General features: G+C 37.0%; 1 protein-coding gene across 5 annotated transcripts in view; it reads left to right on the top strand.

Annotated features, from left to right (window-relative positions):
• The first annotated feature begins 920 nt into the window (after positions 1-920).
• Positions 921-25,168, top strand: part of LOC108046986 (PDF receptor) — a 33,460-nt gene continuing 9,212 nt past the window's right edge. The window contains exons 1-2 of one of the 5 annotated variants that reach the window (XM_017126992.2): positions 921-1,031; positions 3,943-4,186. The gene's annotated coding sequence lies outside the window, so the exon portion shown is untranslated. Of the gene's footprint in view, positions 1,032-1,280; positions 1,977-3,682; positions 4,187-25,168 lie in introns of those variants that run through there. The other 4 variants (XM_017126993.2, XM_017126997.2, XM_017126996.2 and 1 more) reach the window with 4 other exon arrangements.

The raw sequence follows: 25,168 nt of genomic DNA, 5'->3' as shown, positions 1-25,168 counted from the left end.
GTTGCATGTTGCATGTTGCATGTTGCATGTTGCATGCTGCATTTTGCATGTTGAATGTTGCATGTTGCATGTTGAATGTTGCATGTTGCATGTTGCATGTTTGCATGTTGCATGTTTGCATGTTGTATTTTGAATGTTGCATGTTGAATGTTGCATGTTGCATGTAGAGTGTTGTATTTGGAATGTTGCATGCTTTATATTGTTGGGTATTGATATATAGGAGAAGTGCGTTGGTTGTGGGCACGGCCTTTTGTCTCATTATTTTTTTTGTTTTATTATTAATGTGGCGATCCAGGCAGTGACTTATCGAAAATTCCCTTTAAATTAGTTTAATCCAACCTGACCCTATTCCCTATTCTGTTATCCTTGCCTAGCCTCTAAAATGTTTACCCTTGCAGAGCGTATTATTATTTCAGTAAATAGTTAGCAGGGCAGTGAAGGGCACATTTTCGACCCTATAAAGTATATATATTCTTGATCAGCATCACCAGGCGAGTCGATCCGTCTGTCTGCTTAAACGCAAACTGTTTATTTATTTAGCACAACAAAGTTGTCGTTGAATATATTCCAAAAATTGTACCGCTGTTTGTGATGCATTTTAAATTGTTTTTTCCTGGTGTTGCTGGTGCACATTTAAATTTATATTGCACTCACAGGTGTTGCCGCTGTTGTTTTAAATTCTGCCTTTGTTGCATCTTTTGTTCTCATTAGCATTGTTTCCCTTTTCCACTTACTTGTTGCTCTGCTTTTTCTTCCCTCTCCTTTTTATATTTCCTTATATTTCCCGCCTTTGGCGGCACTCTGTTGTTGCAGCTCATTATGACCGCACATAGCATATAGAAAATGGCAAATAGCATATAGCTGATACTTGAGCTAAGTTGCAGTTTCGATTTCGCCCCCAGTTGCCGGTCTACTCTCAACGCCGCTTGATCGTCGGACGTGCTAGGCCCAGATCCGTATCAAATTCAGAGGAGAAAGATTATAGTTTGGCAAACAAACAACAAAGATTAGCCGCCTTATCGGAATTAAAGGTGCCGAAGTTCAGGGATTTCTAAAGTCAAGTTTTGTTTTCTAAAACTATTGTAAGGAATTCCTTGCTGACAAAATATAATAAAATTTTTAAAATAACAGATAAATTGTCCATAAACCTCGTCTGATAGTTCACAAAAAGTATTCGACCAAAGGGCTCAACAAAAATTTAATTGGTTACTAGTTTTGTCACATTTTTCAATAAAGCTTTTTTCTTTAGGATCCCCAAAATAAATTTAAAGGGGACTTTCAAACAAATAATGCCTGGTTTACAAAAATCATAAAAACGAAAACCTAAGTGCTGAGTTAAAATTGTTTTCTTAAACAAACCCACTCTTACATTTTCGCCATACATTCTCTTATTTACGATCTCGGAAATAAACTTCAACTGGGCCCGGTAAACATCTGCGAACCCTTCGAGTGATTTTTCCTGATTTATGAATCCTGCTGATTTTTTGTTTGGCCAAAACAAACACCAATGTGCATATGAGAGTGTCTGTGTGAGGCGGCATTTGATTTATGAACGTGAGGAGCACAAGCGGCGCATTTGACCGCATTACATTGAAAATAGGTCAGTCAGTCAGTCAGTCAGTCAGTCAGTCAGTCAGTTAGTCAGTCAGTCAGTCATTCCGCAAGTCAGTGACTACAATTAAACACTGCAGGCCGATGTTGGCACAGTTTTCTCACAGTTTTTTCTCCAGCTTTTTTTGTTCTTTTTTTCGTTTGTCCAGCTCAAATTGAAAAGCAAGTATTAAGGCTTCAATTGCAGGAGTCGCAGCGCAATTACCTTGTGAAATACATTCTTGTTGTTTAGCCTCATTCTAAATTTTAAAAGTTAACTTATTTTAAACATAACTTAAAAGACATAACATAAAGTAATTAAAAGGTATTTAATTATACCGAAAAGTTAACTTATTTTAAACGTAACTTTAAAGACATAACATAAAGTAATTAAAATTTGATTATACCGAAAATCCAAACTTATTCTCACATTTTTCGGAAATTCCAATTATGTAAATTCAACATTTATTACAGCTAAATTGTAGACTTATTCCAATAAGATTTCAGTAGAAATTGCCTTTATTTTATCCCTCTTTTATAACATCTTAAAACTCTTTTTTAGGAGGTTTAAAATCTCTTGCAAATTAGGTAAATAAATAAATGGATTTTTCACATTTTCTAGCTGAGCTAAATATATTTTTCTGCCTAGAACTAGAGAAGTTCCATCATGGGCTATATTTGAACATACCCCAAATTTTCATTTGACTTCGGGGAGCAAGTGAACAAAGGCAACAGAAATCAAATGATACGAACTGAGAGGAGCGAGAATAAACGAATGGGGAGCGAATCAAAACGTGACTAGGCCAATGTTGACGTCGTTGATGTCGCTGTTGCCGTTGCCATTGCCGTTGCTGCTGTGCCGCTGATGTTGCTGCTGTGCTGCTGATGTTGCTGTCGTGCCTGCAACAGTTGCTGCAGCCGTGCGTTGACGTGGGTGCATCGTTTATTGCTTGTGACAGCAAATCGAGGCGCACATATGCCTAAATATAGCGAGTCTTCGGGGGCCCATTCCCATTTGGGTGGTCACGTGCTCCGCCAGCAACATCAGCTGCATGTTGCAGCTGCAGCAGCAATCACAGTTGCAATCTCCGGCGCAATAACTCAAGGCCTCATGTGCCTGCCAGCAGGTGAGGATCCACCTTCAAGACAATTCGGGTACGACGCACTAGGCCCTTAGAAAATAAATATGTTTTCCGTACAATTTAATAAATGTTTTCAGTTTGTACAAATCTGATCTTAATACTTTTTCCCAATTTGTATAGATTTAACTACATTGAGTTTCTTCCTCCAGTCTAGTTCTACTATTTTGACCGCGTCTGTAGGTGTCCACCAAGTGTTGCCTACTTTTTCGAGAGCGGCCAGTGTTGCCTACATTTCGGCGCCTAATAAATCCTTTTCTCAGGATGCTGAGAGGCATAAATCCTTTTCAGGGCATCCATCATTCGTTGTGACACTTTCCGCTCGGCCTGTTTGCCACGTCAATCTTGATTACGGGACAGAAAGTGTCTGGCGAACGACTGTCAGGGGAATTCGGAATGCATTGCCTACGAAAATAGATCAAAATGCTTGAGACATCTTCGGCCACTCTGAAGACCTCAAATATTTAACAGTCAATGACAAGTAATACAAAATTAATTTTATTATATAATATATATAATAGTAGATTTGATTTAACAAATAATTTAGTTATTTAACTGATTTCTTTATTTATTTAGCATACAAAAATGATTAGAGTAATTTTATTTTGTCTATAAACACGTTTCAGGCTTTGTTTTAGTTTCATAGCTTTATTTGCATTTCATAAATAAGGAAATCCAGCTCAGCAATCGTTTCTGTTTTTAGAAATGCACCAGCAGCTCTGTGCGATTGTTTACATTATTTTTGAAGAAACGCGTGTTAAAAGTCTAAAACTGTCCCAGTCTTTGTTTTAGTTGTTTTATTTATTTTTTTTGAATGTAGTTATTTTCATAGCTATTTTGCGTGTGTTTGTGAGTTTGTTGCCGGCAACGGAAATTTATTTTCACTTTTATTTTACGGCTGGGAAAGGCGGAAAAGGCGGGAAAAGGCGGGAAAAGGCGGGAAAAGCGGCAGGGGCAGCAGTAAACAGTAAACAAACAGGCAAACAAACAACAGTGAAACACTGAAACAGCAAAAAGAGAGGAAAGAGCGAGAGATTTGTTCGATTTTCAGTGCAGTTGCACACTGAGAAAATGGTCGACAGCCGAATGGCAATCGGGCCATGGCTTTCCGCTCGGCTTTTTCCGCTTTTCCGCTAAGGATAAGTTGCCCAGCTGCTCGCCAGATTCTGTCATAACGGCTTCGGCACTCGTGGCGTTCGTTTCGCTTTTCCAGCAACAAATTAACAGAGGCAAATTCCCAATTAATTTCAACCCGCTTTCGAAAACGTTTCGAAAGTTCAACCAACTATCATTTTTTTGCTGTGTCATAAACGCGAGTTTTGGAAAAGAAACACAATAATATTAAGCACCGAAAACACTTGAAAAATCCAACGAAAATCCAACAAATATTTGAATCCAGTCCGAAATCCACAAAAACAAAAAAAAAACACCAGCAGTCGTAGCAGCAAAACCGGCGGGTGAGTGTTAATTGGTTAACAAACAAACTTTCAACGGGTTAAATACCATTTTGGCGATAAAAACACTTCTTCTATTTGTGTGTTGTTTGCCCGCCTTTTTGTATTTATTCATTATTTGGCCCGATTGTTTGCTTTAATCTTGGCCAAACGGTTTCATTACGAAATAATTACCTTAGTATTAAAACAGTTGTGGAAAATTATCAGTTGCCGGTGGAGGTTTCGAACATTATTTTATTTATCAGCAATATTGCAATCATCCAGCGTTTGAAATGTACATTCTATTTGAGGTATTAATACATATATTTAAGAATAATTTCTGATACTGTTAATTACATTAGAAATGAAGAACTCAAAAATAATTACGCAAGTTATAAGGAACGAACTCACATTTAAATGCTAAGTTTCCCAGTTTTTAAAAATTTTAGAGCAAGAAGTTTTAGAATATTATGACTCCTTACTTCATTATTTAGGCAGTAAATAATTTTTTTTTCATATATAAAATATAAAAGTTTTTTTAATGGTTTATTACCAAAAGTACAGTAAAGTACAGTAGTATATATTGGTTTAATTGGACTACAAAATAGATTTAAATGAGTCCATCTCATTGCTAACAATTTAACGATCATCCGCAATTATTATTAAACTTGTTGCGCAGCCTGCAAATGAGTTGCGCAAATGGAAAATATGCACTCGCATCTGCAATATTTTCGGATAAATATTTATGAACCCAAGCGGAGCAAATTCAACTCTTGATTCTGACAAATCCATATCAAATCATTTGCGGTCCAAATATTTACTCATGTCATATTTTGTTAAGACTTTTCTATTGTATGGTAAACAAGCTGTCCGCCACTCCATTTTCCCGTTTTCCCATTTGCCCGCTTTCCCGCTTTTCCCCCAAAAATTGGGGTTGCACATTGCATCTTACAAGCAAACTGCGGAGGAAACGACATTTTGTATTTATATTTCAAGAGTGTGCACTGCATATGTACAAAACTATATATAAGGACGATGTGGGAGCTCGTTAGCATTGTCCAAAGTGCCGCGTGAAGTGTTTTTGTGTGCCGTGGCAGGGACTTTAAATGTCCCTGACTCTCTCCCTAATGAACTGTGGAAACTGAGGTGGGAGTTCCCCGCCAGAGTCGCCATCGCCATCTCCGTCACCTGTCCACCTCATTATCGAAACCAGACTCCTGCGGCCAACTTAAACGTTCTTGTAATCAAATTGTGCCACTTGCGATACTGCAATCCCATCTCGACCACATCTGTCCACTTCACTGTTTCGGCTGCACTTAGAAAAACAAATTCCAAAGTCAATTAGGCTCAAGTTTTTGAGGGTCTAAACTATATTAATCTAATAAGATGCTGGGAAAGTTAGTTGGCAACTAATTAAATAGATTTTTCATTGTTTATTCTTAATTTTATTTGTTATGATGCCAATGAAATTTATTATACATATTTCATAAAGCAATTCAAATCCAACCATAATCCTTTGTAGACATTCCAATGATGTGTAGACATTATAATTATTATTAAATTCTTTTATATTTGTTATACAAAATTGAATTGAAAAATGTATTGATTTGGAGTAAAAAAGATTTGGATTTGATTTTAAAAAAGATTCCAAAGTAAGTAACAGAAATATCCTATTACAATCATTCCTAAAAATATTCTTCTCTTTTTAATTGCAATTATACAAATGAAATTGACAACTGCTTTGTTCCTGTGATTTTCGCAGTGCAACGACATGGCGGAAAACCTTTTCCTTCGCTCCTCAAGTGTTTCGCCCATTTTCACTCGCCATTTTCACTTTCGCATAACAAAAGTTGCCTCGCTCGAACTGTGTCAAATGTTTTCTGCGAGGGCGACGAGGACAAATAAAATGTGAATGCGGATGCAGGGGCGAATTTCGGATTGGATTTGAATTTGAATTTGGATTTGGATATGGAGCTCGGATGCGCTCGGTGGCGTATGCGTAATGTGCAAATAGTGCCAGCGCCGTAAAGTTGTTTATCAGCTGCGAGTTTGCTAGCAAGTGTTTAAACAAAAGAACCAAGCGTAAACAAAATGGGTCTATTTCGGAGAGCGAGTCTCAACCGCAATAAACGGGGCACAGTGAAGCCCCGCCGGGTGGACAGTGGCCCAGAAAATGACGGAAATTAAACCATGTTGAGGGCTCTCCATCTAATTATAAGTCCTTGTCGTTTTGTCTGAGCCATAAGCCACTCATACAGCCGTGTTCAAGCAAAAGTAAACTAACATCAAGGAAAGGTTAAAGTTAATTCTCTAATTTGCAATAGTTTTGATACAGTTTCTTTAAGAACAAAAAAACTGAATCACATTACAATTTATTATGCTTTTCTAAGTAAAGTTCTTAAAACTATATAAATCTAAAATACAATTTACCTATTGATATGGCTGAGTTCATTTTATTTCCAAATAGTTGTTCAATTTGCGTTTATTTTGTTTGTTGAAATCAACAAATTCCTCAGTCTCATATTTCCATGGGCTTGAGCTTTTATTGGTATGAAATTTATTAAACCAAGACTTTGAAACAGGAGTTGGGAGCTGGGGACTTCAAAAGGAAAGATCATAGGGTTTTAATCGATTTTCGAGGACGTGAAGAGCTTTAAATAAGTCCAAGATGCGTTGCGAATTTGCGTAAATTGATTGCAATATTGGAATGGGTAAAATGTCAAACATTTAGTACCGGGTCACAATTGTCGCGAGTGCTCAAATTTCAATTGTTTCATAAAGCAGGTGAATCCGTTTCCAGCGCGACTAATTAATCACTCTTGGCTTCCCATTTAGCTCAGCTGAGCTTTTGTGTTGTTTTGAATTTTATGGGGCGGTAGGCGGAAAAATTGATGAAAAAGTGGGCGTGGGTGGCAAGAGAAAATTTTACAATTTATTAGCACAAATTGTGATTGGAATGTTTCCGTGGGCAGCAGAGTGAAAGTCAATTATTATCAACCCTTTATTTTAAAAACCAATTTCAAAAACCACAATCAGTAATAATGCACATTTATTCCTTCAGTTATTTTATTGACCTTTTTTTAGTTTGATTTTATTGTGAATGGAGTAAAAAGATTGGTCCTTAGAAGTTATTTTGATTAAGCCTTTTTTAATTTAAGTGGTAAATTAAAATAGGCATCTCTAATGAACGCTGAAAAAGGCTTCTAAGATAAATTAATATCCAATCCAAATTGAAAACCAACCAACGATTTATAATTGTAAGTTATCACTCCTTTTTTAATATTTTACCTTTTTCAAGTCTCAAAACTCTATAAAAATTGGTCCATCCCTACGTTCAAATGTGTTAAAGGACTTTTTTGTCCATCATAAATCTCTGACCATTGTGTTTTGGGCGTTGATCCCTTTAACAAGAGTGCTGTTTGCCTTTTTTATGTTGCCGCTTGCATTTAACGCATACGAAAAAAAAATATTATATGGGCATGAGCGAACGAAAATCGTATAAAAACAGCCGGCGGGGGAATTACGGAAAAACAAAAGGGATGTTGTTGAAACAATAAATCAATTATATATAGTTTGTTTTTAGCATTTTTTTTTATGACAAAAAATTGGGGAGTAAGTGAAACGGATTCCTACCCATGCAAAGTTTATTTTTAATCAAACGAAAGGGAAGGGAACCCAGGGATTGACGTCAGTGGGGAAACGATTCAAACGTTCAACGATGATGCAGTCTGATAATCGGAAATCGGCATGAAAAACGTTATAAAAAACGTTATAAATAAGTGTACAAAAATACTGTCGAACCGGATGCTTTTCCAGCGGATGCCGGCAGCCATAAAATATTACCCAGAAACCTTAACTCTTATCTGGGGAATTGCGCAGCGATAGTCCTTCAAATAAATATTTTAAGGTGACTTAATCATCATGCCGAAAATTAAATTTCAAGTGCATATTTTTGGAATCTCATTGAGGAAAACATGTAAGCTGTTGCTAACTCATGTGTAATAAAATCCCAATGATATATGTTCTCTTAAGAATGTAGTAGAAGTACCAAGAAAATCAAACAAAGATATCTTTTTGTTTACCTAACACTTTATTAATGTTCAAGACACACACTAAATCAATATTATGAAGAAGCTGTGTAAATAAATGTTCTTTTTTGTTAATATTTAACATTTATACAGTACCTTCAAAAATCAAAATTGTGGAAAAGCCTTCAAGTTTAATTAATATTTGACCATAATATTTTACTCTTTCTTATATTTTTATAATTTTAGAAATATGTAAGACTTTTGAAAAATTAAATTATACTTGAAAGTTTTGTTTGTTTACTCAAGAGATTATTTTTGTTCAAGGCACTTTTCCGTAAAATCTTTAGCCATTAATGATTTGTTTATAAGAAAGCCTTTAAAAGTGATTTATGTCTGGCCATCAATTAAATGCAGGCAAATGTAAACTTAAATGTAGTTATCCTTACAATTGTGGCAACCAGAATTTCCCGGCTAATCTGCCACTAAAAGCTCTTGATGGAATTATGCCCGCAATCCTCGGAGGATTAAAGACCATTTATGTGGGGGATCGCACAATGGAAAACGCGACTTCGTCCTGCCGAAATTCCGAAATCCTTCAAATGCGAGTTGTAAGAGTTAACGGTAACTGTCAATGGGCTGTAACCTATACACACTCGAATAAAAGGATGTCATGATGTGTGTCTGTGGGCTACCTCCATTGTGTGTGTGTGTGTGTTTGTCGGGCTCTCAGGACGTGTGCTAGTTGTTGTTGTGGCAGAATTCTCAGCTAAATCCGCTTAGCGGCAACACACACACACACACCAGCACAACACACTGAAGATGCCATTGGGATAAAGTGGGCGTGGCAATAGAGCATCGCCTCTTAAATTTATTTGCGCATTTGAGCGCATTTAAAACGGAATTCGTCGCCCCAGGCGATTGTGTGTGTGTGTGAGAGAGAGATCCTTGCACCTATGACTAGTCTACGTGACTTTCATAATCCTTGCACTTTCAACACACTGAGAAAAACTTATTTTAACATACTGTGTTAATAAACATTATTAACAGGTGTCTGATTAATTATAACATGCTTGGTTTTATCTCGTAAATCATAACCATATATAAATTAAGCTCTTCAAAAAATTAAATAATGATCCATTTACAAAACAAATAATTCATAGAATTTTCAAGGCCAACTTATTCCTTACTCAAAAAATCAATTAGCATTAAGGGATTAGGGTATTTATTGTCCAATGATTAAAGAAAGTGGAATGAGTAACAAAAGATTTATTTATTTATGTGCTACCTGAATTTTTGTTTCCTTGCCTTTCCATACAACAAAAAAAGTATTTATTACATTTCAGTTTATATACGGTTCAAATTAAATGATGCTCTCATTTATAAAATTCTAAAATAAAAGCAGTCCTAAAAATTAATACCACGTTGCTCAAGGTAAATTAATATATATTCAAATAACAATTTCAATTTAAATCAAAGGACAATAAATTATTGTTTAATTTCTGGGTTTCGGACAGTGCATGCCAAACAGTGACTGACTTTATCGCTTTGCGCGCTATTTTTGCACTTTTTTTTCGAAGATGTTGCTATTGATTTTTGCCCACGTACACCCACATGACATGTTACACATTATTATGCCATACTTTTATTTTTCAGATTTTTTTTTTGGCCCAACAACTGCATTTGCCGTAGGCTGACAATGAGTGGGAAGAAGCAGAGCAAGATGCAGTGAAAGCCGAATAAGAAGAAGAAGACGAGGAAGAGGAAGAAGCCAAGGGACCGCTTCTTCTTACTCGCATCCTTATATGACATTACATAGCTTGGCTTTGTGTACGCCTGTGGGCATATAAATACAGTCAAACACACGTCAACAGTGGATTGGTGTGGCTGCACTGCCAAAAATAATGGCAGAAGGCTAAGTGTTACCCTGCTCATGTCAGGCTGCCCAAAATTAGGACCTTTCTATTATCTCCTTCGAAGCCCACAAATATAATAGAGGGATCTTAATGCTTCATTAATTTAATGGGACACGTGATTGTTTCACTACACCGTCAATTAACTACCAGATATTTATTAATACCTTTTCACTTCACCATATTTGATTAGAGTGAAAAACCAAAATTGTTACTTGGGTGCAGCAACTTTTCTTTTTCTCTCAAAGTTTCCAACTCGTTTATTATTATTTTCCTTCTGTTCCACAAAATTGCATTTCTGACAGTGACCTTAAACTAGACTCAAACTATCAAGCTTGGGCATGCAGATTTTAAACAGGTCTGGAAAAGCGATCGAAAAGAAATTTAATCAAGCAACTAACCAGTCCCCCGACTTATCGTTTTTGTGTCTCAGTTTCCCAACGTTGACTTGTTGTCAATTTCATTTGGCTGCCATGGCAATTATACCCAGAGACTTTCTAATTGAATCGACGCCATTAGAGCAGCTACTGTCCCCACTTTCGCCCACCAGCCCACCAACCCCATTTGTGATCCTTAATTTATGCACATCTCAGCTGTCCTTGCACATGGCAAGCAGAACATAATTGGCAAATTGCAATTGCCAGGACCACAAAGACGGCGACTGACTAATGTCAAATGAAAGTTGCTGTCACGACCAATAGTCATCCTCGTACTACTCCCCTCCCAACCTCATTTTCGCCTTTTCACTGATGATATTTTCCTTGCGTAAAATGAGCTAAGAAGGCAATTAGTGACTCTTTGCATTGACAGCTGAATTTAAAGAGTTTCAGATTCTGGAAAACAACAATTAATGAATAAAGGTTAGAGTACTGGCTGCACAGAGAACAACAAGGTATAACTAAAATTATGTAAAGATAAAGTAAACAAATAAACAAAGGATTTTTTTAAAAATGGGTATCACTGAGAAGGTTTAGAATTATTGAAGCAAAAGTCATAAAATCAATCAAAATTTGCTTAATACATTTAATTTTCAGTGCGTGATTGGCGGAATATTCTAAAAGGCCAATGCAAGTTTTTGTATAGAGACTGTGGGATAATTTTTGGGAGGAAAATACGAGTTTTGGGCACTCGAAATGGGACACGAAGAAAGCACTTGTCTCCTGGGCGGCACAAGCCGCTAATTTCACTTAACTTGCTGCAAATTTGCATGTGGCAGGTGCCACACAAAACACTCACACTACTGTGAGGCACTTTAGGCCACTCATAACCAATTCCCTTTGGGCCGAAACTTTAAGCTGACTTTTCAACTTAATTTGGCAACATATTTAAGGGCCAAAGCCAGCAGAGCTGGAGGCAATGGAAAAATGCCAAAAATGTGCTATATGTTAGGTTTTTCATTCATGTATGTATGTCCAATTTAGTCAAGACTCTTGTTAGCCACTTGACTTTACATAACTTTATGCCCCAAACTAAACAAGAATTGCAACAATTGGCCGGCCAAAAGAGCCCTCAAATCTTTTTTTATTTTTAATAATTTGTATACATTCTATATAAAATTAAAAGGTTTTGTTTGGGACACCACCAGTTCAACGAACTGAAGGATACCTAATGTGGAATTAAGAAACAGAATAGAATTTTGCGGGGCTTACCTTTTCTATTTGCGTGGTGAAATGTTATGGCTAGGAATAATTTAACATAAGAAAAAAAAGAAATGACAAAAGCTTAAATGCTGAAAAATATTAAATACAATATTTGAAATTTAAAAATCAATCTAATATTGTTAAATTATTTTTAAATATCATTTATTACTGTCTTTTAACTTGTGTATTACAAAATATAAAATTAAGAAACTTACTTTAAAGGAAATAATAAACAATACAAATTTGATAATGTTAAAGAATGTAATTACAGAGTCCTTATAAAATTTTCCACTTATCCACACATGATGCTGGAAAAAGAGCTTGCGAAGAATTATCCCTACATTGAAAAGGATGTACTTTTCAAATATTTATAAGCCGGAATAAAAGGAATGGTGAAAAAAATGTGGAATTTCGCGAAAACCGAGAAAGTTAATTAAATGCCAAAAGGCGAATGGCTTTAAGGGCATCACACGGGCACACACCCACACAAACACCATTGCATGCTGCGGTCAGCCGTGTATGTGTGCGTGTGTCCATATCTGTGTGTGCAGGATCTTTATTTTTTCCAACAAAGCAAGTGGCAAGGTCATCCGTGAATTTTGATGGCAGGCCTAGTTGTCGTCGTCTGTTGCAAAATGAGGGAGGGGGGGGGAAACCTAAAAAAGGGTGAATAGGAAAATGGGAGAGCAAAAAAGGGCAAAATCAAGGCAAGGACAAAAAGAAAACTCGGCCAACGCCATTGGTCATTTTGGGGGCCATTTGCCGGCGTACAAAAAAATACAAACAATAATTAAAAACTTTAGTAGAGAAAAATAGAGGAGAAAAATCTCAAAAATCGCTGCTAAGAGAATGCCTCTTTTCGAGTATAGTTTGCAAAACTTTCGCCACTTCTGGCCAACTTCTAAGTTGGCGGATCTCGGACAGCTGAATTCCCATCGATGGCCAAGTGGACTTGAAAATAAGGTATATTTGAAAATAAATGGCAAAGTAATAGATCCAATAAAGGCGATTCAATTTATAGCCAACCGTTGCGAGCCAACCACGAAAAGGGGAAAAATGGAAAAGGAAACGGAAACAAGAATGCAAATAACTTGGAATTTGTGGAATGCAATTATTAGCAGCTCAGCTTTTCTCTTAAGTCATTTCTAGAATTATCGTTTCAATTCCTCAGTGCCATTTACTTTAACAGATATGGTAAAAGCTCATTAGTAAAATAGATTTGCAAATTAATTATTTTTGAAATTGTTCTTTACTCTTTTAGAATTGCAATTTGAATTTTGAAGCAGAAATTTATTCATTCATTTCATAATTGCTTTCATCTCATTCCCTCTCCCTTCCATGTGAGAGAAAAAGATAGCATATCAAGATCAAGGTCTCACTGCTTTCTCCCACACTCCAACACACACATGGCCACACTCAAACACATGCTACGTTTTTTCCAACAACTCATTTATAAGTAGAACAAGTGATGCATGGCAGTCGCCGCAGCTTTATATGCAAATCTTTGCCTGCCCCACTATTCCCATATCTTTCGCCCCACCCCCTCCCCGCTATCTGTCCCTTTCCCCGGCAAGTGGAACATTTTAAGCATGTGCAAGCACACACAAACACGTCGTATCGTGTTTGAGCCCTGCTTCTGTGCTGCTCCCTCCGTTTTCCGTCCTGCTCTGCTGATTAAACGGCAGGCCAAACTGAGGGGACCAAACCCAAAACTAGGGCCAACTAATTTTTAACAGTGAATCCAAATGGATATATTTACTAAGTCCTATTAAAAAATAATAGATTTTTAAATTTAATTATTAATATTTCAAATATATGTAAGCATTACTTTTTTTGGGAACTGCCCATATAGTCTTTTCATTTAGGTTAGATAATATAGTTAGGATTATCTATTAAAAAGAAACACATTTTTTTTAATTAAAGAAAAGTTAAGACTAATTCGGGGTCTTTACTTTTCCTTAATTATTTTATTTTCTCTTTTCTTTTCCGATTACTTTTTGTCAGACCCAAAGGATATGCAATATTTATTTAATAAAATTGTTAATTTTAAATGTTAAGCTATTTCAATGTTTATTTAAAAATCTTGTAAGCACTTTTTAATATTTTGTAAAGTTGTTTTAAAATGTATAGCTTATTTTGTGAACTTGTGCTATGTGAACTACTGTGTCGCAGCGAGACTTAAGATATTGCGATTACAGTGGACTCTGGGTATAACATTTCATTGCCGCATTGTCTTGCCCCGCCACGCCTACCCTACCCACCGCCCCCGCCCCCGCGAACAGTGGGCAGTAAAAAAACGTGGCATATGCCCCAGCTTTTGTTTTGTATTTAGTGTGTGTGTTTTTCATTTTTTCATTGTGTTTTTCGTGCGGATTGCGTAGCCGGAACAATGCAACAGTTTTTGGCCTGGCCAACCAAGTCTGGCAAACAAAGCCAACCATAATAAGAATAACAACAACAATACACATAATACATAATACATAATAAGAAGAAAGCCTCCGTTTTTGCCCACCGCCCACATAGAACAACCTCTTAGCGTTGTCTGATATTTCGGAATCCTTTGTCTTCTGCGAAAAGTAGAATGTGGAAAGTGCAGAGCGCAGCAGAAAAGCGGAAAATTTAAGCATCTTCCCTCGGGGGGCGGAGCCACGCCCAGTGGACCGTCGATTTTGGTGATTAGCGAAGGGAAAGTCAACTGACGGCTTAATTGGGGGCATGAAGTTTGTGATTTCGGTGGGCAGGAAATCAATTATTGTCATGGGGAATTATTTGCTTATTACATTTCAACATATCTATGTATAAATTATGAAAATATTTAAATTTTCACTCTTAGTTTTATAACATTTTTGTATTTAATCGTTTGTATATATTATTAAATAAATTGTCAGCCAACAAATTAAAGCAAAGAACAGAAAATTACCTATATAGTTGCCAGAAATTGACGAACATCACAAAGTTATAATGATGGGAATGTGGGTAATTAGGTTGAAATAAATTAAATACCAGAAAAACACCACGAATAAGAAATCAAGAATCATGCAATCAATGAACACGTAATTATACGCAATTGAAATCATTTAACCGGAAAAAAGGCGAAAGTCTACTTTAATTAGAAGAGGATTGAACAGATTTTTCCAGCCTAGAAGCTGGAAATTCGGGCGTAATTGAATATCTGGTTGCGGAAAGCGATATGGCAATACATTTGTGACCTTTTTTCCAAACAATAAAGCGATAGAAATTGTTCGATTAACTGCCTTTTTTATCCCGCTTTATTTAATTTGTAGTTCGTTTGATTGTATTTGTATTTGTGTGTGACCAATCGATTGGTTGCGAAGCCTGCATTGTTTTGCGGTCGCCGTTGCGTATGCGTAATAAATTTTACGACCCATATTAATCATACGCCATGTGTGCGGGCGTTTTGTTGTCGTGCACTAACTGCAGTCGATTCAATTAGTATGCGAAATTAATCGAAGCGCGAATTACTGGACTCCAGCTAAGTCCAATTAGCCGACAACCCGACAAGTCGTCATTCCAATCGGAAGCCCAATCCCTTTGACATTGTCGCCAGCGGATGCTGATTATCTAATCAGGCAGCGAGTCCTGCTGTCCCAGTTCCCATGGACATCCTTGCCAGCATTTATCTCCCTGGTTACCGCCGCATCCAAGGTCGTCTCGCAAAGGCAGGTTGCATTTCAGCTTAAATCTTCGGTTGCAGATTAAGTTAAAGTGCCCATATGTCATTATTTAATCGTGTTCGTTAAAGCACGGACTTACAGACATTTTCCTGAGTTAACATAGCCATTTGTTTGAGACTTCGAAAGACAATAGTAATATATTTATTTGGAGAATAGTATTTTTTTCAATTAATTTCAAGGCCATGAAACAAAATCAATTCCCATTTTAAGTGATACTTTTTCTGCCGCCACTGTAGTGTACAAATGTGGTTATTTCTGGAAATTTATAGCCACATTTTCACCATGAAGAGTTCGCTTTCAATCAGTGTCAATTAAAATGTTGTTGAATTGATTTGATTATACGCAGTTCGAATTTGGGCATCTGGTCTCATATTTCACAAAACCTGCTTTAAATTTATGTTCACGTCCCAAGCAATTATCACCTTTGCTGATGCAATAAACCAAGTGACCAGGACCTTGCTGTTTAATCCAGAGATATTTTTCTTGCACCGCTTTGCCATATTTTTGTTTACTGGGCAAAAAAGAGTTTCCATCTTGTCTGTGGTTTGGCAAAACCCAGCCAGCTTCCAAGTTCTGCTAATCCAAGATACACTGAGCCACAAAAAGGGCAGTCAACAATTCTTTAAGGTCTATTGAAAGGGAAAAAACTATTTTATTAAATGTCAAGCGATTTCTATACTAAATGATTAATTGGAAACTTTTAAGTAAAATATATCCAAAGCTGTGAGATATTTTTTTAAGAATGTTTTTATGGTAACGAGTGTATAGAAGGGCACTTAAAAACCCATAAATAAATATTAAAGGGACTACGGTGAGGCGATTTTTCTCCAAGTGTAGAAAACACGAAAGACAAGTGGCGAAAAAAGCAAGCAGCCAAACGGAAACCCAAAACCCCGAAAAACAGAACGCAGAACGCAGAAAACACAACTGCAAAGCGCAGCAAAGTATGCTACATAATTTTTTGCAGCAGGATATGCTGGATATATGTGGCAAATGGGGTAAATGGGGTAAGTGGCGAGTGCGGAGGGCATATAGTGGATATAGTGGGCCAGTAAGCGGCTTGGCCGACTCAGAGCTCACAAAGGGAATGCCCAAGAAGGAGGCGGTTAAAACGGGGGCGTGGCCACTTATATGCGAAAATGCGAAAATGCAAAATGCAAAGTGCGGAATGTGGGTGGAGGGCGTAGGGGGATATGGAAAGATGGTGGGAAAAAGCGTTGGGCAATTAGGCAACCACAGTCAGCTGTTAGCGGATGACCCTTGACCTTGCAGCCCCATCAGCCACCCACAATAAAGGCCCACCCTTTTTCCACTCCACACTCCACTCAATTGCCTTAATCCCCACCTGACGGCAGAGTCGAGTCCCTTCTGATCCGTAATCCGCATTCCATTACAATTTAACATGGCAATCCGGTCGGTCATGGGTTAACCTCGCTGTGCACTTTGACAGCGGCTGTCAGTGGGTTAAGTCCACCGAAAAAAGTTAAACAATATGCAGCTGTCAGCTTTGACTTTCGACTTTCGATTTTCCCCCGCTCCCCGACTTTCACTTCCTGCCTTTACCAGTTTCTCCCTTTTCCGGTTATTGACGGCAGCTCAGCTCCGACTTGGCCATTAACATTCAGCTGCAGTTGCAGTCGCAGTCGCAGTCGTAGTTATTTTTTATGCCATCTGCACTGATTGAATCCGAGCCCTCGAACATCACTGCAAAAAACGGGGAAGAGGTGTTCGAGGAAAAGCCACTCACCATCGTCAATCATTTGTTTAGAGTGAGGTGACTAAATTTTTCCAGCAAATGCATTTTCCATTATCAGTAAGCTTTTTCTATCCTTTAAATATATTTTTTAAAAATTAAAAATTCAAAGCTTAACCTTTTTCTTTTCAAGAGGTTAAACATAAGAAGCTATTAGTATTTTTAAAACATATTCGTTATGTTTTCAGTGCCCACACAGTGGAACTTTCCACTCGTTTCCTCCACATCCTTCTGTTTTGACAGCCTGTTATTAATGGCAAGCAATTTCACTTGGCTTTTGATTCTGATTGAAATTAGAAAGGCGCATTGTTCAAAGTGTATTTGCCACCAATAAATAAATAAAAGCTGAGCAAAGAGTTTTAAGTCCATCAAACTAAAAATTGATTCGCAAAATACGTTTTTTTGTTTTTTTTTAATCAGAATTACGGCATTACCAAAAACAGCTCTAGAATCACTTCACTTACTTAAAACCATTACCGCAAAAAGGTTCCATCTGCAACAATTTGATGAATATTTCCGCTCGCCTTTTGTTGCACAAAAAAAAAATGGGAAAATACGAATCCGAAGAAAAGTAATGCGAATGTGTGATGATGTGAAGAAAAGAGGGGGCGTTTCCCCACATCTGTGAGCCACCCCACACTTAGTTGTATGACAAACCGAGCCCCTTTTATTTCTCGTATTTGTAAAACAGATGAAAGAGCCGAGACAATCAAAACAATCATTTTATGACAGCAAAACCGGGACCGCAATGAATTGGGGAATAGTAATAACATAATTATGCATAATTGTATAGCGAACAATTAGGAGCGAATCATTATTTTTCTGTCATTCGAAACGCAAATGAAAACCGCTGAGGCAGATAAACGAGCCGACTGAAATGTGAAGATACATCTGCAGATATATAGATTCAGGTTCACGGATAGTCGGCGGTGCAGGAAAGCTCAAAAAAAGCGGAGGAGCAGGAAGGCATGAAGGCAGGCGACCACAACAATCAGCCAACGAACCAAAACGAGAGTTACGAGAATTATTCTGGCAGTCTGCCAAATATATATAAATACAAAAAATGGGGCACTGGGAAAAAAATCAAAAGGTCAAAATCAAATATATGAATCACACAAATAATGGTTTTTCATTCGTTTGGTCACACTGCTTAACTGAAAGAGCCCCCCTTTTAAAAGTGCTTAAGTAGAATGTTTAAAATCATGTTCAATCATAAAAATTATCTTCAAAAAGTTAATGCAAAGAAAAGTCTTTCTCCCCATTCATATTTCGTTTTAAATACAATAGTGTTACCAAGTACACTTTTAAATCATTGAAGCCTGTTAGTGTGACCTTAATACTTTCTCATTTGTCAAGCAGACAAATAAAAACAATTTTTTCTATTAAAACAATCTGTATTAGTTTAAGGTAATAGAATTTCAATGTTTAATTTCCTTGAGTGTGCATATATAGGGTTTGGCTGGGCGAAAAGCGCCAGAGCAGCGCAGATCCTGTTGCCTCGTTGTCAAGGTCTGGCTGCGACTTGTGCCGGGCTAACGAGTAAAGAATTTCCTTCGTGGCCAGGGCTTAGTGGGAGGGTGGGTTGGTTTGAAGGGGAGTGGGAGTGGGTGGCGTGGTGGCATGGGAGTGGGTGGCTTGTGGGAGGCCAGGCGGCCAATTTGGGGCCACTGCCATGCTGCCAATCGGCCAGCACCCTGGGCCACAGAACGTCGAGGTGAACAAGAGCAAACAAGCAACGAACCTTGGATGCCCCAACACTAATAAAAATATTTTTCTTAATTTAAGTTATATAAAGTAAAGTATAGAAAATTGTTCCTTATCAGTAAAAATTGCATATAAAAATCATACACATAATTTTGAATTAAAGTAAATTGTTTTCGGAAACTGATGACATACTAACTTTCTAGTTTTATCATTTATTTAGTTTATATATGCTTTTTTAAGTGCCTCGCTTATTTAACTTTTTAATAAATTGTTTAGATTTATAGTTAATATTGCATACAACCGACTTAATTATTAAAGTGGATAAAAGAATATGGATTGCTTACAAATTCCATCAAATCATATTTTTAATTATTTTTTTCTCAATTTTTTACAAGTGTACAGTGCTTTTCACAACCGTACCTATAATAAACTGGGATAGGGATTCTGGTGTTTCAAGGGTTCACAAGTTCGGGGGATGGGCATCAACAGGTGCGCGTTAAAGCTCTGCAAATTTGAATAAACATTGTGTAACTAGCTTATTATTGCGTAACATTGTAACGAATATTTTGAGCTGGTATCTTATGTAAGCTGTTTGCGTAAGTCTCAACCTGATTTAGATTGGTCAGTGAACTCCTGGCCCCGAACAAGTTGCATAATATGTGTACGCAATCAAGATATAAACACAAAATACTTTTGGACAAGCCTATCGAGTGGCGTATTTGCAGTAACGAAAGAAAAGCGAGCTTTATTAAATATTTATTTATAAGAAAATTGGCTTTGCAATGGGATATGAAACCATTTTCCTAACACGTAGTTAAAGTAAATTCCGCTAACAAATCACACGAGTTCCCTGAAACGATTTCGAAATCAATTAGATAAATACCCCTATACAATTTCATGTATATCATTTAGACCCAATGGTGTATAAAATGCCAGCTGCCCGAAACAAATAAATTCTTGGACAGCCATCCACTTAAATGCAATTGTCATTTGAATGAATTAAGAACAAACAAAAATTGAAAAGTAAAATGGAACAGCGGTTAAACAAAGTGGTAAACTCTTTTGTGGCCTCGATATTTCCCTCATGAAATTGCATTGAATGGCTGTCCATTTTGAAGACAGTAATCCATTGAGCATGTTTAATTTATGGAGAGCAATTCAAACGTCTTTTGTTGCGAATTCCACACTCAGAAAAATTGTGGGCTAGTTCAGTGTGGGTATGCAATGCGAACGCATTCAAGATGAATTAAAAAATCTTAATAAATATGTGCAACTAAGAAAATCAATAATCTTTAAATTAGAACTCGATATGAAAAATATATAAAAATATTGAAATGATTTTCTTACATATTTAACCGTTTCCAGTAAAGTCTTAAATCTTAAATGACTAAAAATATTATGTTTGCAAGACGAGTGTACCTTTATTATTTATTTATTATGATTTAAAAGACACTGCTCTTCAAATCCGTATTTTCTGTGTATTTGTTATGCACTATTTAACAAAATGTGTTCCAATATTTATTAGACAATGGAGATACCATAATGGAATGATGGTATTGTTTCCTCTGTGTAGCATTGACTGTGACACTGAAGCTGACACTCTGCTGGGGGATGGTACAGTGAACACCCTGGCACAGGTACCTCTATTTATTATGGCGACTGTAACTGGCGGTGCCAACAAATGGCAGTAAGTGCTGCTAGGCCGGCACGTTCTGTCCCGATGATATTGATTTATAGAGTGTCAATCTGGCAAATTGCACAGCAGTAGCGTAATCAGTAATGCAACAGTTGCACACACTCACCCGCACATTCCACAATTTTCCGGGGAAATGGGGAAGGGGGTTGGGAAAATCTGAGTGCGGCGGAAAACTCTGTGGCATTCAATGTACACGAGGCACACAAAACAACTTGACGAGCTGTCAAAATCTGTTCGGCCTGTCAAATGAATTTCAATATAAAATATCAACACAGAAATCGACGGGGCGAAAGAGGGATTGCCATTCATTAGAATTTGCCCCATAGAAATTCCCCTTTTTGGCGAGTTTCATTCAGTTATTCAATTACAAGCCCGTGACCAAGACACTTGCATCGATCCAAGATGCGAAGGAAAAACAAAACTGCGGAGAACAAAAACCACTCTAGCAGCCAGTTACACTGAGATAAATGTCTTAGCAGTTATGGAAACTATCCGGGAGAATAGAAAGTTAAGGTTTAGTTAAGGTTAACCCACTGAAATCCTATTTCAAAGTGCCTTTCCCTTATTTAAATATATTGTGGCTTAATTAACTTTTAATCAACGTTACTATTTTTGGTTTTTACGATAATTAACATGTTGGTCTTTCCTTGGACTTGTAGGTATTTTAATTTTGGGCATTTTAATAATATTACCCCTTTAAAAAGTTCAGAGAAATGGTATAATGTGCTAGTATCAAATGAGATCCTCGAAAAGTATTTAATTCCAGGATCTAACATTTATTTTGACAAGTTTGAAAGAGCTGAAAGATTTTTTTTTTTTGCTGAGTTCCCAGTAGTTTTCTCTCTGTGTAGTCAACTGCAAACAGTGGCAGTTTCAATGCCAAATTGTATAAGCAGCTGCAGTGGCTCAGCCAAGCGGCAAATGTCCTGCGGCGACAAAAGCAAAGCACCACCCACTTTCGGATGCTTTAAGATCCTGTCGAAAAAGGTGATGTAACCGTGACCTCCGACCTCCCGATTGGATCGCCAACCGCCATTTAATGTGGCCACTTGTCTGGCCATACTTTTTCTTGGGAAATCCCTCGAATTTAAGATTAACCTAGCTCCCGTTCAAACATTTGCCAAAACTTTCAATTGGAAAATCCTTTGTTGCGACTTAATTGGCGCAGACTCACAGACTACAGTGCGTTTCGAAAGGAAAACAATTTAAATGAATGCTGCAAAGCAAGTAATCTAGATCAACTGTACTTACAATTACAAAAGCCACCTTTAATTGGAGCAAACAAATGCCCACAAATACTAATGAGCTGCCGAATAGTTCAAATTAATTTATCGAATATTTCTTTCACCTTAGTTGCAGAAATATTTTAAATTTATGAACATTATAGTAATATTATTTGCAAAACAATTGCAATGTTTTCAAAGGTAAACTATTTGCATACGTGTAAAATTATTGAGCTCTCACATAATTAAAACAAAATGTATCCAGATTTATGGCCATGTTTGCTTTGTAATTTATATTGTTGAATGAATTTACTTTTTTTTTTCAAGAAATTTACACCTGTAAATTCATCACATTTAAAAAATAATATTTATTTTGCACCTAGAACAATGAAATAATTTCAACTGACAAATGATTGTGTTTTCCACTTGACTCTTTTATCCAAACAAACTTGTAAAGCTGATATAAAAACAATAGAAGCACTCAATAAAATGGACTCAATATGGATTAATAGCCTAACTTTTATAAAATAATGATTACAACTAAAAGTGCTGAATTGTTGAGCACTATAATTACTACCTAATTAATGCTAATTAAATTAGTTTTACACTCCTCAAACGCACTGTACTCACTATGACGACTTTGGGCTAAGGAAAACCCGCAGTGAAAAGTCTTTTCGCTTGTCAAATAGCGCGAAAAACTTTTCAAATAGCGTCGCCAGCAGGCTAACCAAACCCATCCAATTTTCCCACCACTTTCCCACCATTTCCCCCCCACTTTTCCTTTTGTAAGCCAACATTGGCCCATTCTACGCCTTTCGTCTCTATGAATGGGAGCTTGAGATTCATTTTCTTTCACTTTTTCCCCATAATTATGGCAACGAAATATACGAAAAAATACACGCCCCAACGCCTGCAGACGGATTTCCGGGGCTCTCCGATTTTTCCGGCCTACAAAAAAGAAAAACACCAAGTCATGAAAAACTTCGACTGCACTTTGGGCGATGAAAATGTTAAAACAATCGATCGGCAAAGGGACACGGCCATTATTTAGGGCTCAATCAACCCAATTTTCAAGTCGAGCGACGTCAGTTTAAATTACTTTTTAATGTTGTTGATTGCACTTTTAAAGCTCCATCGAATAACAAATTTAAATCCACATAAATCCTTGATTGTTTCTGCCTATCCAATGGCATTGACAACTTATTTGGAGCAGTGCGATGCGTGTTAAATTATTAAATTGGTGAGTGTTCAATAAGAAAGTTGATTAATTATTGAAGTGACCCAGCATGTTGGCACTGAATTGTAAACAAACGAATTTATTTCGTTCAATTTACTGGGCTGAGTTTGGATTTCTTAAGAGAACAAATATGCCAAGGGCATGAATATAAAAATTAACTTATGCGATGCATTGCAGTGTGTTGAAATTTTCAATTAAAAACAATTTGTTTCTCTTACTATTTGAATTCAATGAAAAGGTTTGCTTGAAGTTTACGAATGTTTGGGTATTTTTTTTGATAGTTTCGTAATACTAAGTAAAAAGTTCTGATTTGAATATATATTTAAATAATAGAGAAATGAAGGATGGACTCCTGCTACTTATCCTTGAATATAGTTTAATTTCATCTACTCTTTATTTAATCTAAGGCCTTCCGAGTGCATGCTCCTTTGGCGGGGCTAACTTTAAATTACACAAGTATTTAATCTAGTCCCTTGAGCCTCAGCCATTTAACCCCTTGGCCCCTTAACCCCTTGGCACCGCACTTTAACCCGCTGCAACTGCTGCCAAGTGACCCAAATCACAGTCTGCCGTCTGCGGTGCTCGTCTGCTTGGAAATTAGAAACTGGGGAACAGGATTCACCATCCAGCATCCAGCCAGCTATCCAATCCCAATCCTTCGCTCCTCGCCGACTTTCGAGATGGCTTTGGAGTGGCTTTTCTGCTTAGTTGGCTTAATTACGAACGCGCTGCAGTGATAAGTATCGATTAGTATTGCCAAAGTGAGTACTTTCCAAGGCCCTCCCAAATAAGCGAAGTATCCAAGGTCAAATTAGGAATATTTCTATCTCACAATAGAATATTGTCTAAAAAATAATATGTATAAATAATATTTATCAATAAATCGAGTTAGTAAATGCCTTCATTTTGGTATCAAAGTCATACAGAACATCTAACATAATTCAATAAAATAATAATTCTGTAGGGGGTTAATTTGGCTCGAAGGCATAAGCAACTGCTCTTAAATTTATTCATGGGTTAATGGGCTGTATAATCTATATTTATTAATTATTCAACCACTGTTTTCGCTCAATGCACCAAGTCTGGTTTCGGTCTTATGCAACCCAAATATCGGGCAGGATAAGGCCGAAGGAATGCCCGCCGGGAATGGAGAATGTGGGCTGCAGTACATCCTGCATGCATATGTGAGCGGCGACATCTGGCGAAATTGAAATTCTTATACAATTATATAAAATGCACTCAAAGGCATTTTCGGGACGGCTTAGCAGCATCAACAACTTCTGCCCACTTTGGGCGACCGTCCTCCGGATGGCTTGTTTACGCAATTCCCGGACGACACACTCCGGATCTTTGGTTCTCCTATCCGGGCAAAAAAAAACCAAAAAAAACCAAAAAAAAAACAAAAAAAAAACAAAAAAAAACAAAAAAAAATGTTATAAAGCGACGTGGGATACCGGTCGCATTCTGTTTTTTTCCGGTAGCTAAAGCTCCCACAATGAAACCCAGACAGGAGGAAATCATAATTTGTTATGCCATTAGTAATTTACATTCCATTTAGCCTTGGCGACAGAAGGGAGCAAATGTAATTCCACCATTAAAATAGGTTTATTTTTATTTAAGCAAGAAACCCGGTTCTTCAGAAAATGAGACACTAATGATAGACAAGCGTTGCTTTCTAAGAGGCTTTTCAGCACTGATGTGCATCCAACAGACATGGAACAAATTGGAAATAAAATTGTAATAGTCTTAGAATCTTTAGTGAAATATTTTAAGAATTTAGAAGTCTTATGATCAATAAATAATTTGGGTACGAACCTTTCCGTTTATTGACAATTTGGAATGGATTGCAATCAATGCCTTTGGTCCTTAAAAAAGGATAAAGATTACCTATATTTTGGCCCGTTCCTACTTGCATTTAAAAACCCTGATTTTATTGAGTCGCTTGGACTGAGATTACTCGTTTTCGAGAAGAACTGGCTAGTGTGATGTGCTGCCTTGAATGGCAAAAATGCAATTCATTGGAATCCATCACACGATGGTACACAGAAACAAAAGTTGACGATGACCTAACATTTAATAAATTGAATTTGTAGTTAATGTTGTTATATGAAAACTATAAA

The sequence above is a fragment of the Drosophila rhopaloa genome, unplaced genomic scaffold (assembly GCF_018152115.1).
Source record: "Drosophila rhopaloa isolate 14029-0021.01 unplaced genomic scaffold, ASM1815211v1 contig_3, whole genome shotgun sequence".
Classification (NCBI taxonomy): Eukaryota; Metazoa; Arthropoda; class Insecta; order Diptera; family Drosophilidae; genus Drosophila; species Drosophila rhopaloa.
This window is presented reverse-complemented; position numbering and strand designations above follow the sequence as displayed.